Genomic DNA, 12,079 nt, shown 5'->3' with positions numbered 1-12,079 from the left:
CTTTAGCTATTGTGTTAACATTTCAATACGATTTAGTTATCTGTCAGTAGAGGACTCTGATGTTTTACACTAATTAATTTGGTTGCAAAAGAAATGTGTATAGCTTAGAATGTGTGTGTTTTCCTACACTGGGTCATGTACTACTGTATGTGTGCATGTTTGGTGTGTGTTAGAGAGAGGGTTTTAACAGTATGTGTGCGTGTTGCTGAGGTAACTGACAGGAATGTTAGCAATGAGAAGGAAACCCCTGTGGAAGTTTGGAATATTCGGAAAGGGTGTGTGTGCCTCTGTGTGTGTGCAGATAGAGAGCTAGGGGGAGGAACAGGTGTATATTTTTGTGTTACTCTGACTCGAGAAGATAACACATGGCTGATTTTCCCTTCTGCCAGTTATAAACGAACACGAGAGCATCTATGGGCTGTACGTTGTTTGTGTGCATGGATGTGTCAATGGACTTTTAACAAGCAGAATTTGTGCTTGCAGACAGTTATCAGTCTGTATTTTTTTTTATGGCCGGTGATTACCTTGCAAAACTTCTTTGCTACCTTCAGCATAGGGCTGGGTGATGGAGCTGAAAAAAGCATCATGATAGAATGCTTCATTTTTGTCACTATTGATCATTATTAGGAATGTCCAGATCTGATCTTAAGAAGAAGAAGTCATGTGCCTTAACAGTGGCCCATTGTTGATTAAACCCCTACGATGCTTTCTACTTGCCAACTCGGTATGCCTGTAGTCCAAGTGACCGCCTCCTTGGGTCGCTATAGTGTAACACTGCAAGAGGTTGTAGGGTGGAGGTGTTAAGGACGAAGCCTCCACCAGAGTCGTGGCAATAGAATAGTGTGACTCGGGAGATCTGTATGGAAGCCACAAGGAGAGTGACGGAGGGTGAAGGATGAGAGATATGATACTCTGTTGTGATCTAAGGAGGGAGCACGTTTGGGATTTGTTTATGCAACTGAACTTTGTGTTTTCATTTTTTGCCCTTCTTGGCAACTGGCATGTAATGCATTTAAATGAAACCATCAAGCATTCCACTGTACAATTTTCTTATGGCCGTTGATGAAGAGTCTATCACTTTAACATTGTTCTTTTGCTCAGGTCTACTTCAGCATTCCTGTTTGGGTACGAAAGATTTCAAGTGGTCTCTTAAATATTTTAGGAGGTTACCAAGAATTTCTCTACAACAAAGTTTTGAGATGGCTCTAGCTTGGAGAATGATGTGGGTATGAAAATACAAGAGTAGAAACAAAAGAGTGTAAGGCAGGGAAAGGAGGAAAGATACAAGAATGTAATGTATAGAAGTGGAAGATGAAATGTAATGAAGAAGGAGAAAGTCATGGAAATGCTTTAACAGGACCATGATAGAGTTAGACATATCAATTTATTTTAATAGCAGCCCAGTATCTATTTTTTTCCCCTGGGCCTTCCAAGAAAGTTAGACTGCCTATGTTGGTACGTATGTCCTTAGAGAATTAGTGCACAATTTGTGATTTCTCTTTTATTCTATGCACAGCGTGAACACATGGTACGAGAGCTAGAGCCAGACACTGAAGATGCACATGGAGATAGACAATGAGACAACAAAGCTCCTGTGAGATGCAGAGAGAGATGCAGGGAGAGGCAGAGAGAATGGAATTTGTACATCTACATACTTAAAAGAGAGGCTGATGAAGAGAGAGACTACGCAAGAGAGTTACAGACAGAGAGAAAGAGAGAGGGATTTTCCAGTCTCTTTCTGTCTCGGTGGTGTTTTATTGGCCACATATGGTTAGGATGTCAGATCAGCCACCACAACTACACACTGACTTACTGTGTGTGTGTGTGTGTGTACATGTGTGTGCGTAACTGCGGTCATTCTTTTGTGTGTCTGATTTTACAGAGTCTGTACGGTGACAGCTTGTTTACACTGTAAATGTGTTTGTGAGTTTGTGCAACTACTTTGTGTATACTGTACTGTAATGTTCCTGCGTAAAGATTGTGTGTGTGTGTGTGTGTGTGTGTGTTGTATGTGTGCGCAGTATTTGCATGCCTGTGTGTGTCAATGTGTTGGTCATTATACTGTGAATGTGTGTAAGTGATCAAAACTTCCTATCATGCGTGTGTGTGTGTGTGTGTGTGTGTTTGTGTGTGTGTGTGTGTGTGTGTGTGTGTGTGTGTGTGTGTGTGTGTGTGTGTGTGTGTGTCACACAGTAAATAGGACCTGATGACAGTCCTGCCTCTGTGTTTTATGTGCAATATGACTTTTGTCTGTGAATCTCTTTATGTTTTCTTTTTAAATTTGTTTACAGCTGTTGATCTAATAAGCGTATCGACTGAATCCATCTGTTTATCATCAGTGGGTTTTATGTTTTGAAGGTTCTTGTGTAGTTGGTACTGAGTTTCAAAGCAAATAAAGTATTGCTGCTTAAATCAATGAGTAAAAATCAAACATGGAATCATATGTTATTAATATATATTAAAAGATAACATCTTTAACAACCCCTGTAATGGGAAGAATTGTGTTAGGTAGGTATGTACCACTTAAACACTGCTTCGGGGAACATGTTACACTGATAATAGTGAAAACGGTTATCAGCTCAGTGTGACACTTGAATCATTTTTAACTGTGAATCGTTGGCAGTTCTATCTGTGAGGTTTGTGGTGAATTCAAATCTTTGCACATCCATACTATATAGTATGCCAGAAAACATAGGACTTAGTCTCTCCTTAAATATAGCATGTCAATGCGCAATGCCAAAAATACCAACTCCTACACTTTAAAAAATGAAAAGAAAAAACAAACAAGTTGCAACATCTTGTAAGAAATTCTGTTCAAGCAACAAAATATGCTGAGTGAGACAAAATTAACTATTGCTCTACTATCAAAGGCATATTTTAATTACTGGTCTGAATTGGCTTGATGGTTAGCACTTCCGCCTTGCAGCTAAAAGATCCCTGGTTTGCATCCCAGAGTTCCTGTGATCTTTCTGCTTGGAGTTTGATGTTCTCCCTGTGCATGCGTGGGTTTTCTTTGGGTACTCCAGCTTCCTCCCCCAATAATAATCACATTAGCTGCACAGCATGTTGACACTAAGGATCGTCTTATTATTGTGGCTACACTGCAATCAAAAAAAAAAAGTAACCTACTGGATCTTCAGCTCGTCAGATGCATCGAGTGCATTAAGACTCTTGCGTTCACTCTTTCAGTCAACAGAGGACATTTGGTGAGCTTTGGTCGTGACTGAGATATTTTAGAGTTAGCAGAAGCAGCTCTAGGAAGGAAATAAACCTGGTGGACTGACAGGCAGCTGCTAATTCTGAATGGCTCACCAGGAAGCAGCAGGCAGTGGGAGGACAGGATTATACAAAGTCTGAGCTGAACAAGTATTGGTTAGTTCGGTGCAAATTACCACCAGCATGAAATTCTTACCCAGTTGTGAGGGGACTTGAGGAATGGCAGAAGTGAATGTCTTCATATCTTAACAGCTTGTATTTTACAACAGCTACAGAAATGGAGCTGCACAGTGGCTCGTTGGTTAGCACTTTCGCCTTGCAGCTAGAAGATCCTTGGTTTGTGTCCCTTTCTGCATGGAGTTTGCATGGTCTCCCTGTGCATGCGTGGGTTTTCTCTGGGTTCTCTGCTTCCTCCTGCAGTCCAAAAACATACTGAGGTTAATTGGTGATTCTAAATTATCCGTAAGTATAAGTGTGGTTGTCTGTCTCTATGTGTAGCCCTGTGATAGACTGGTGACCTGTCCAGAGTGTCCCCTGCATTCACCCTTAGTCAGCTGGGATAGACTCCAGCCCCCTGCGACCCTAATGAGGATTAAGCAGTGTATAGATAATGGATGGATGGAAGCACAAAAATTTATTTTTATTGTTGGAATGGAACTTGGAATGCAGCACAAAACCACTTCACACACAAACTTGGTATGTCTGGTTATGAACACACTTGGTGACCTGTTCCATACCTAAACTACTGCTGAACCCAGGCTGTAAGGCTGTGGATAGAACAGATGATGTCATGGGAGGGGGGGTATTGGGGTATTCTCTCTGCTGCAGGATGTCAGGCTCTCCCCCCCACTTCCTTTTTCCTGTCTCTGCAGGAATTAGCTCTGTGTTCACTTCCTGATGGGAGGTCTGCTGCATTAACAGCCTGTAATAATGTGAGCAACACCACAGCATCTGAGGACACACAAACTTTTTATCCTACACTCAACCATTTTTTTTCTCTTTTCAAATCAGTGAAGCACAAAATCAGTTCCTAGGATTTACAAAAAAGACAGAACTCAAACCAGTCCAGTAGAAGTTCAGGACATGAACAGGAAAACTTTAAAAGTGATGTCAAGGATAATAACCGAAACATTACTCCAGCCTTTGTGTGGGATTTAAACCTTTGGGAGCAAAGTAAACTGTGTTTTTGTTGACAGTAACCTGGTGACACTCCACATCTCACAGGAAAGAAAGAATGACCTTCCTGTTTGTTCCAATCATCTCTCCTCCATCACTCCTCCCTGACTGTATCTTCCTCTCTGCCCACTCTCTTTTTCCCCATTCTCCCTTAATTTTCCCATGCATTACCTCCCAATCCAGCCTGTCTCTCTTGGCTAAAGTAGGTGGTGCATAATCTGTTCATATTTTGAAAAAAAAAAAAAAAAAAAAAAAAGAGTGAAATAAAGCACCAAATTAAACCTTTCATGAGAGCTGTCTTAAAGTTTGAAAAAGAAAAACTGGTTAACAAAGGAAGCTTATACCCATTAACTCTAACTAGGATTCTAGGTTTTGCTGAGCCAGCTTAAACAAAGAAAGCCTGATTATGTCAAACTTGCAGTTCACTGCTCAGGTGGTGAAATTTCTTTGGAGTTGCTTGGTAATTCATTAAAGTATCATTTTTGCCAGGTTTGTAAAAATGCTTGTAGCTGTACATTCAGTACTTTTATGTCACACCCAAATGCAGAAACGAGAGACAGGTTGCAAAAGATTTAAAATGCTGAAGCTGATGAAAAAGCAACCAAAATCCAGAAGGTATCAGCAATACACAGAGAGCAGGCAATGGTAAACTTCATCTAAAAGGGGAACAAAAACATGGGAAACAAAATAAAGAAATTCAAGCAACACTAAACTGTTTGAAAAACTAATTGCACATACCAGAGGTATGCATGGACCATTAGGTAGGGAAAACTCAGACAGATAAAAATGCCAACTGGCAACTTCAACAAGAAGACACAAGACTATATGTAGCTTGTTTTAACGGAGAACAATGAGGAATATAAAAATGTATGACGGTAAAGAGCGCTGAGACTGAAAATGATGTGAGACAGGAATGCTGCAAGAAAACTGTTAAACATGTGTCAATATATTTATTTTACTGATCAATGCAGCTGATTATTTCTAACTAAAAGCTGCACAGTAAAGTTATTAAACTTTAAACTTCATATATTTAAACACAATGTTGTACTGAAGTGCATTTAGGTCTGACACTGTCCCATAATGCAGGACGTCACTTTAATTTGTGGTCAAATCAATGTGAAATTAATGCTACTGACTGGATATTCTCTGTAATAAATATTAATAAACTAAGCAATTTTCTAATCTCTGTTCTATCAGCTACAGTACCAGCATGTAAACGGAATTCATAGCAAATCAGGACCAAACATAAAATCATATTTACACGATTTCTGCATCACCAACTAAATACAAGTTAGATTCCCATGGCAACGCGATGCATACAGTGTGTGACACTGTAACTGCTTCATTCAGTGCTTTTAGTAATATACAGCTCAAAAAGTTTACAGATACAACATAGTCCTCAGCTGAGAATCTGTATCACTCATAAAGCATTGTCAGGAAACAATCTGGTTAAAGGGAGATGCTCGTTACACCTGATTTTAATTTAAACTCTGAACATAACATGTTCCGAGCCAGGTTAGCTCAACAGCAGGGTTAGGGTTAACAAGTTACCATGGCAAATCTAGCAAGAGAGCCACCCTTGTGATACTGAAAACTCTGACTTTAAGCTCAACATACCTCATTAACCCACTGATCTGGCTTCCTAGTACAGCCCTCAGGGTAGTGGCTGCTAATTCGATGAGAAGCTACCAGTCTTAGTTAACACTGTGGTTCCTGTTAGCAGTCCGCTAATGTTCGTGAGAAGCTATTCATAACTTGAGTCTTGGCATATTGTGTGTTAAATGTGTGTGTTTAGAGGCACCAGTTTTGTTTAGTTAGGTCTGTGCACTATTCACTCGTTTGTATTAGTTTCTGTTACTTGTGGTGGGTGTTGCTACTGTGTTTATGTTTGGCTAGGGAGTTAGTTGTTTTGTATTTCTTTACCTAGTTTGCAAACTTTGTTAGCCTGTGTTACAGCCCGACTGTCTAGGGTAGTCTGTTGGCAACAAAAGAAAATAAATCCAACGTTGAGTTACGGAGTGAACGGCTGTTGTTTATTTTAGTAAAAGTAGGTTCACAAAAAAAAGGAAATACAACGAAATAATGTGTAAGTTCAATGCAAACAGGTGCTACTGAAAAGAAAAGGACAAAACATAACCTAAAGTGAACTTTACCCACAAGTTGAAGTTAACCTAGTGAAATGAATTAACAGATAATTAATGCAAAGTAACCCCTAACCAAGAAAATACAGGGCAGTAGCACTCCTATCCAACAATGAGTTCTGTATACATCAGAATATAACACAGATCCATTCATACGCTCAAAAGCTCAACAATCAACGCTCAACAACCCCTATCCGGACAACTCAGCTCCTGAACTGCCACCGAATGCCACATGACCGAGCCTTTTGAGGTACCCCTGGCACCTGGATTGGCAGAGGTCGTCTTTCCAGGACCAATCCATCTTCAGCTCCTTGGTGGCAGGCGGGTCAAAACCATGGAGGCGGGGCGAACGAAGATGGACGACAGGCTCGCAGCTGTTGATAATAGAAATGACAACCGAGGAGGAGGAGCGCAAAGGCCCCAGGCCACAACAGCCTTCATTTGGTTTTATTTGATTCTTTGGTTTAGCAACATCCACCAGCTCTCTTTTCTTTGTATTATCACTGTTCTTTTGAGTTAATTTGCCATTGAGCAATAAATTGCGTTTCCTTAACCAATATCATCTGGTGATTTTTGTTACACCCAACTGACCCTAGAGGTTGGATCATAACAGTCTCCGAAATTTTTGATCAACGCTTATACCTTATCATCTCCTGGGATAACAAGGTGCAAAGCAGGTGTCATTGTCAAATGTAAGGAAAGTTGCAAAAAATGGTCAGATGCAGCCCTATTAAAACACCGTTCTTTCTTGTCTCCTCACTCATTGTCAAGTCTTCTCCCACTTTCAATGACGCATGAATAGCATTGATGATTTTTGAGGGTTTGTGTGCAGTTTCCCCACTTGAAAAAGGATGTTTCATCTACCCAGGTTATGAGCTGGGCTCCACTCATGAGTCAGACAGTTGCTTTCTTTTTCTTCCTCTTTTATTTTGCAATGACTGCAAGGTCATGGAATACAAGGATGGCAACTTAGGTGATAGGATTAGTTGATAGGGTAGTTGATAGGGCTAGTTGATAGGTTTAGGTGAAAAACCTTTAAACAAAACACAAAAGAACAATGTTCACAATATTGCATTCGGCAGATAGGAACAGCCATTCCCCATGTACAATTTCACCTCATTAGTAAATGCCACTCAATTTACCTGCATTTTAAAGAGTTGATTTTAATCACATTTTAACAAATTTTACTCATAACATTTCTATCAGACTTTTAAAACTATTTTTATACCTTTTACTTCATATTTTTAAAATTATTTAAAGTGCATAAAGTGACTTTTAAAGTGCATTCCTTTCCAGATCCAATAAATAAACAAATAGAATAAAGTGTATAGTACAAACCCACCATTACAAACAGAATGAATTAACTGGTCTTTTAACCTTCGCTGGAAAACCTCTAATTAGCACCAATTAGCCTGCAATCTTATTTTAAATTGAGCAATTACAAACACACAGCAATAAATGGCATACAGACATAAGAAATTTAACAACCAGCCGCTCGTGGCTGACGCCGATCTCCGTGGCTAATGCTAATGCTAACACGTTCTGCAGCGGCTCACATCGGCAGGTTAAACAGTCTCCTAGATCTTTCATGATTCTGCTCTTACCGGCTGCTATCCGGATTTTTGTAGATGAAGCAGTCCTGCACAGTTTGCCGCAGATCCTCACGCTCACAGCCACTTTGTTTGAGGAGGTCATTCATTCTCCGTTCCTCCTCAGTGCTGCGTGTGTCCCTTTTTATGCTGCAGGTAGCAAACCTGCAGCCGCAAATTGGTTCCGCCCCAGCTGAGTGTAGCACCTGTGTGAATGCTTCTTCTTTCTATCAGATTTCAGCTTCTTCTTTCTATGAGGTTTCAGCTTCTCCCAGTTTGACTTGACACTCATCTTTGTTTCCCCCTAACTTTCCTTGTAAACTCTCCTTTTTCTCCATCCTCTCCTCTTCATTCCCTCATTCCTTTCTCTCCTCTCCTGCTATCTACCCTCCTCTCAGCCTCCACTCTGTCCTCTTCTCTGTCCATCTCTTTTCAGTGGGAGCCAAGGTGTGGGTGTTAAACCTCTGAGGTTTGCTGGTTTGGTGGCCTTGGCTTTATAGAGCTTGTGGGTTCAGATCCCCGGCAGGCCTAACCACAAACCTTGACTGGTGGAGCCCATCTATCACTGTGGAAACAGTCAAACCAGCCAATCACTGGGCCAGAATCTGAGTCAGCAGTAACCCTGAGAAAAAGTTCTGTTTTATTCTATTTTTGCAATTTGTTTATTTCCAACTGATGAAATCTTTAAAAAAAAAAATTATGGTCTGCAGCGGCTGATTTGTAGTATCATGTGATTATCAGCAGGCAGCTGACGTAGTATTCACTTGTCATAGTTACAGTGACGCCGTGCCGCGATCTCGCAATGATACAGAAATATTTAACAAATCCATGGATCCAGACTATAAGCTGCATCACTGCCAAAATCTAATCAATTGGTCCTTGTGTCATTTCTGACCTTCCCTGAAAGTTTCATCCAAATCTGTTCATCCGTTGTTGAGTAATGTTGCTAACAGAGAGACAGACAAGCAGACAAACCAACATCAATCGCCACATAACTTTGCCGTGTTCCTTGGCGGAGTAACTAACTGCACAACCCAGAAATATAGAAGAACAATAAATACACTTTATGCTGCACCGATCCTTCATTATACAAAGATGGATGCTAAATAGAAATGACTGTGTCCTTCATGGATCCATATGTGGTGGTAAAAAAATAACCAAACTGTCAAATCTCACAGCATCAAGTATTGTCTGTCATTAGTAAAATACCTAAAATTCTGGCCCCCTTAGAGAACATCAATAATAAGACACTGAAACTGCAAGAAAATAAGTAAGAATTTCTTCTTTTTGGTTAAAACAGTCGACTGATTCAGACAGTACAAGCCCATTACATGGCCTGTTCCTAGTAGATTATTAGTACCTACTAACTTGTACTCTTATTCTACTTTTTCTGCGGTCAGGTTCCTCTTGTAGGATCTGTAAGGCTGAACTTGTCCTGGGTAGGAGTGCGGTGAATTTCTAAAAGGTCAAAGAATAAATCCAGGACGATGTTGATTGACACCATAGAGATTACGTTGAATCATTAATCAAAAATAAATAAATCTTGGTAGGTTCACCGATCAAATGGGTGAATAAGATCTGAAATACACATAGTGTACCTCCCAGCTCATGTTTTACAAAGTCTGCTGTGCCCTCTTGTGGTTGAACTGAAACACTGATTTAAGGCCTTCTCAGCTGGATATGGAGTCAGAGAATAATAAAGGATAAGAAAAGCTGGTTCCTCATATGATGACATTTATTTATTTGATTTTATTTTACTGATTAAATTCATGAATCCAATTTTCTGAATCTTTGAAAATTGTCTTGGTGTAGAAATCTATGTAACTTTATGAATTTAGAGATGACACCATGTGAGTACTTTTGTTGGACAAAACACTAATTTAGTGATAAACAGTTCATAGACATGTAAAATGATTATTTGATTGACAAAGTGTCTTAAATTTCCTGGGAAGTGCTTAGAATTAATTAATATTTGCTGTAGTGATTTTAAAACACTGTTATTTTGCTTTTAGAGGATCAAATTTAATTAAAATTATGTCCACAATTTGGGAAAAAAAGATGGGACCAAGCCAAAATTCCTAAAATGCCAGAAATGTGTTTTTGTGGTTACCAAGGGGGCGACGGAATTTGTAAGGATGTCAGTGACGGACTCTGAGTCCGTCTGATTTCATCGTCAGAGCTTCTTTTACTGGGAGCTGAGGTCTGATCATCCAGTTCCAAGTCTGTCACATTAAATGAAATGACTTTCAGATGTTCCTGAGCGATTCTTAATTCTTCCCGCAGGTGGCGCCACTGTCTCCATACAAACGCTGTGATTTTTAACGAGCACACCTGAAGACTAATTTGTTATAAACTACTAGTTTGTTCCCAGCAATTCTAGTTTTATTTTTTAATTTGTAAGCAATCTCTGTTGCTGGTTGGTTTCAACCTGAATCTATAGAAACATGTTAAGAACCGTGTGTAAAAGCGTGCACCATACAGCAGTGTCCTCCTTCACATAAATGTTATTTAAATGTATATTTTATTAAATATAATACTAATAATATGGAAGAATATGGAAGAATGATTAAAAAGAGGAAGACGTGATGAGGGAGATTTTCAGACTGACTCAGACCTTCTGCTTTCCTCCAAACACTAATCTTTCCTGATTCTCTTGATAGTCACTGAAATCTGTCAAATCAATTGATCAAGTTCAAGTAAGATGTGATCCTCCATTGATTGTAGTGAAATCTGCATAAGGGACGAGGCTGAATTTGATCATTTTTGTGGAACTGAGTGAGGCTATTTGAAGTAGGTTATGGTAAAATTTTCCTTTAATTTATCAGATAACTATTTTCCAATCGAACCATTTTTAGCCAATTAAATATGAAGCTATTTTTGAACCACAATATCTCAAGAACTATTAAAGATAACAGCCTGAAAATTTATACTGTCATTTATAATAATGTCATTGACTCAGAAAGTGGATAAGTAGACCAAACAATCTCTGATTTTTGGTGAATATAAATGTGACAATAACGTGAAGCAGTCATGAGAAGTCCTATCTTTGAGGACTTATCAACAACAAAATAATAACAACAATAATGATGATAAGGCAAATGTCAACTAGTGATATTTTCTGAACCACATGCAGCGCATGTTACAATATTAGAAGATAAAGCACATGGAAATTCTCGGTTAAAAAAAAGTTATTTTCACTGAACTTTCATAACTGATCAAACAAGTATGACAAGCTGTACCACAAAAATATAAGCATCACCAGGTAGCTTAATGCAAGTGAAACAGAATTCTGGAGTTTCAAAGTGGTTTCAAATGCAGGATACTTAAAATACACTCTTATGTATTCATAGTAACCACATTTAAAAGATGGACTGGGGACACAACTGTGAGGCTGTGTGTCCCAAGATTAGGAAGACATAAAACTGCTGCTGCAGGTCTTCCATATATACACTTATGCTGCAAATGATCATTGTACCACTTTATACTGCAGCAGCGTACAGGCCTTTCTCACTCATCCACCACAGACAATCAAAGAAGATACACACTGGTTTTCAACACAGCCGACCACTACAGCCACAAGTGACAATAACACCTTATGAGGCCCTGAGGAGAGGCCCCACAAGCAGCAACAGGACAAAGGTTACAAACTGCTTACAGTAGTTAAGACAGAGTGCAAATTCTTGTGACCAATATTGCTCAAAAAACAAATTATATAGGAGAATAACTGCAGTGTCTAATAGAAAACCAATGGGATATAAGGGGGATACAGAAGAAAGGAAACACTGGTTGTAATGTAATTTAGCTGACAGCTGACAATTCCGTCATCTCCATGGTAACCGGAAATACACATTGCTGGCATTTTTATGAACTTGGCCTGGTTGCCATCGTTTTTTTTTTTTTTGTTTTGTTTTTTTTCCCCAAAATACGTATGTAAATTTACTCAAATTTGATGCTCTC

At 39.3% G+C, this 12,079-nt stretch overlaps 1 long non-coding RNA gene across 1 annotated transcript in view; it reads right to left on the bottom strand.

Annotated features, from left to right (window-relative positions):
• The window catches only part of LOC118471575 (uncharacterized), a 58,226-nt gene extending 49,658 nt beyond the window's left edge, over nt 1-8,568 (bottom strand). The window contains exons 1-2 of the long non-coding RNA XR_008602621.1: nt 8,138-8,568; nt 3,413-3,630 (exon numbers count right to left, since the gene is read on the bottom strand). This is a non-coding gene — a long non-coding RNA (uncharacterized LOC118471575). The remainder of the gene's footprint in view (nt 1-3,412; nt 3,631-8,137) is intronic.
• Nucleotides 8,569-12,079: the final 3,511 nt, after the last annotated feature.

This window comes from Amphiprion ocellaris, chromosome 8, assembly GCF_022539595.1.
Source record: "Amphiprion ocellaris isolate individual 3 ecotype Okinawa chromosome 8, ASM2253959v1, whole genome shotgun sequence".
NCBI lineage: Eukaryota > Metazoa > Chordata > Actinopteri > Pomacentridae > Amphiprion > Amphiprion ocellaris.
The sequence above is the reverse complement of the archived record's forward strand: the minus strand, read 5'-3'. Positions and strand labels throughout refer to the sequence as shown.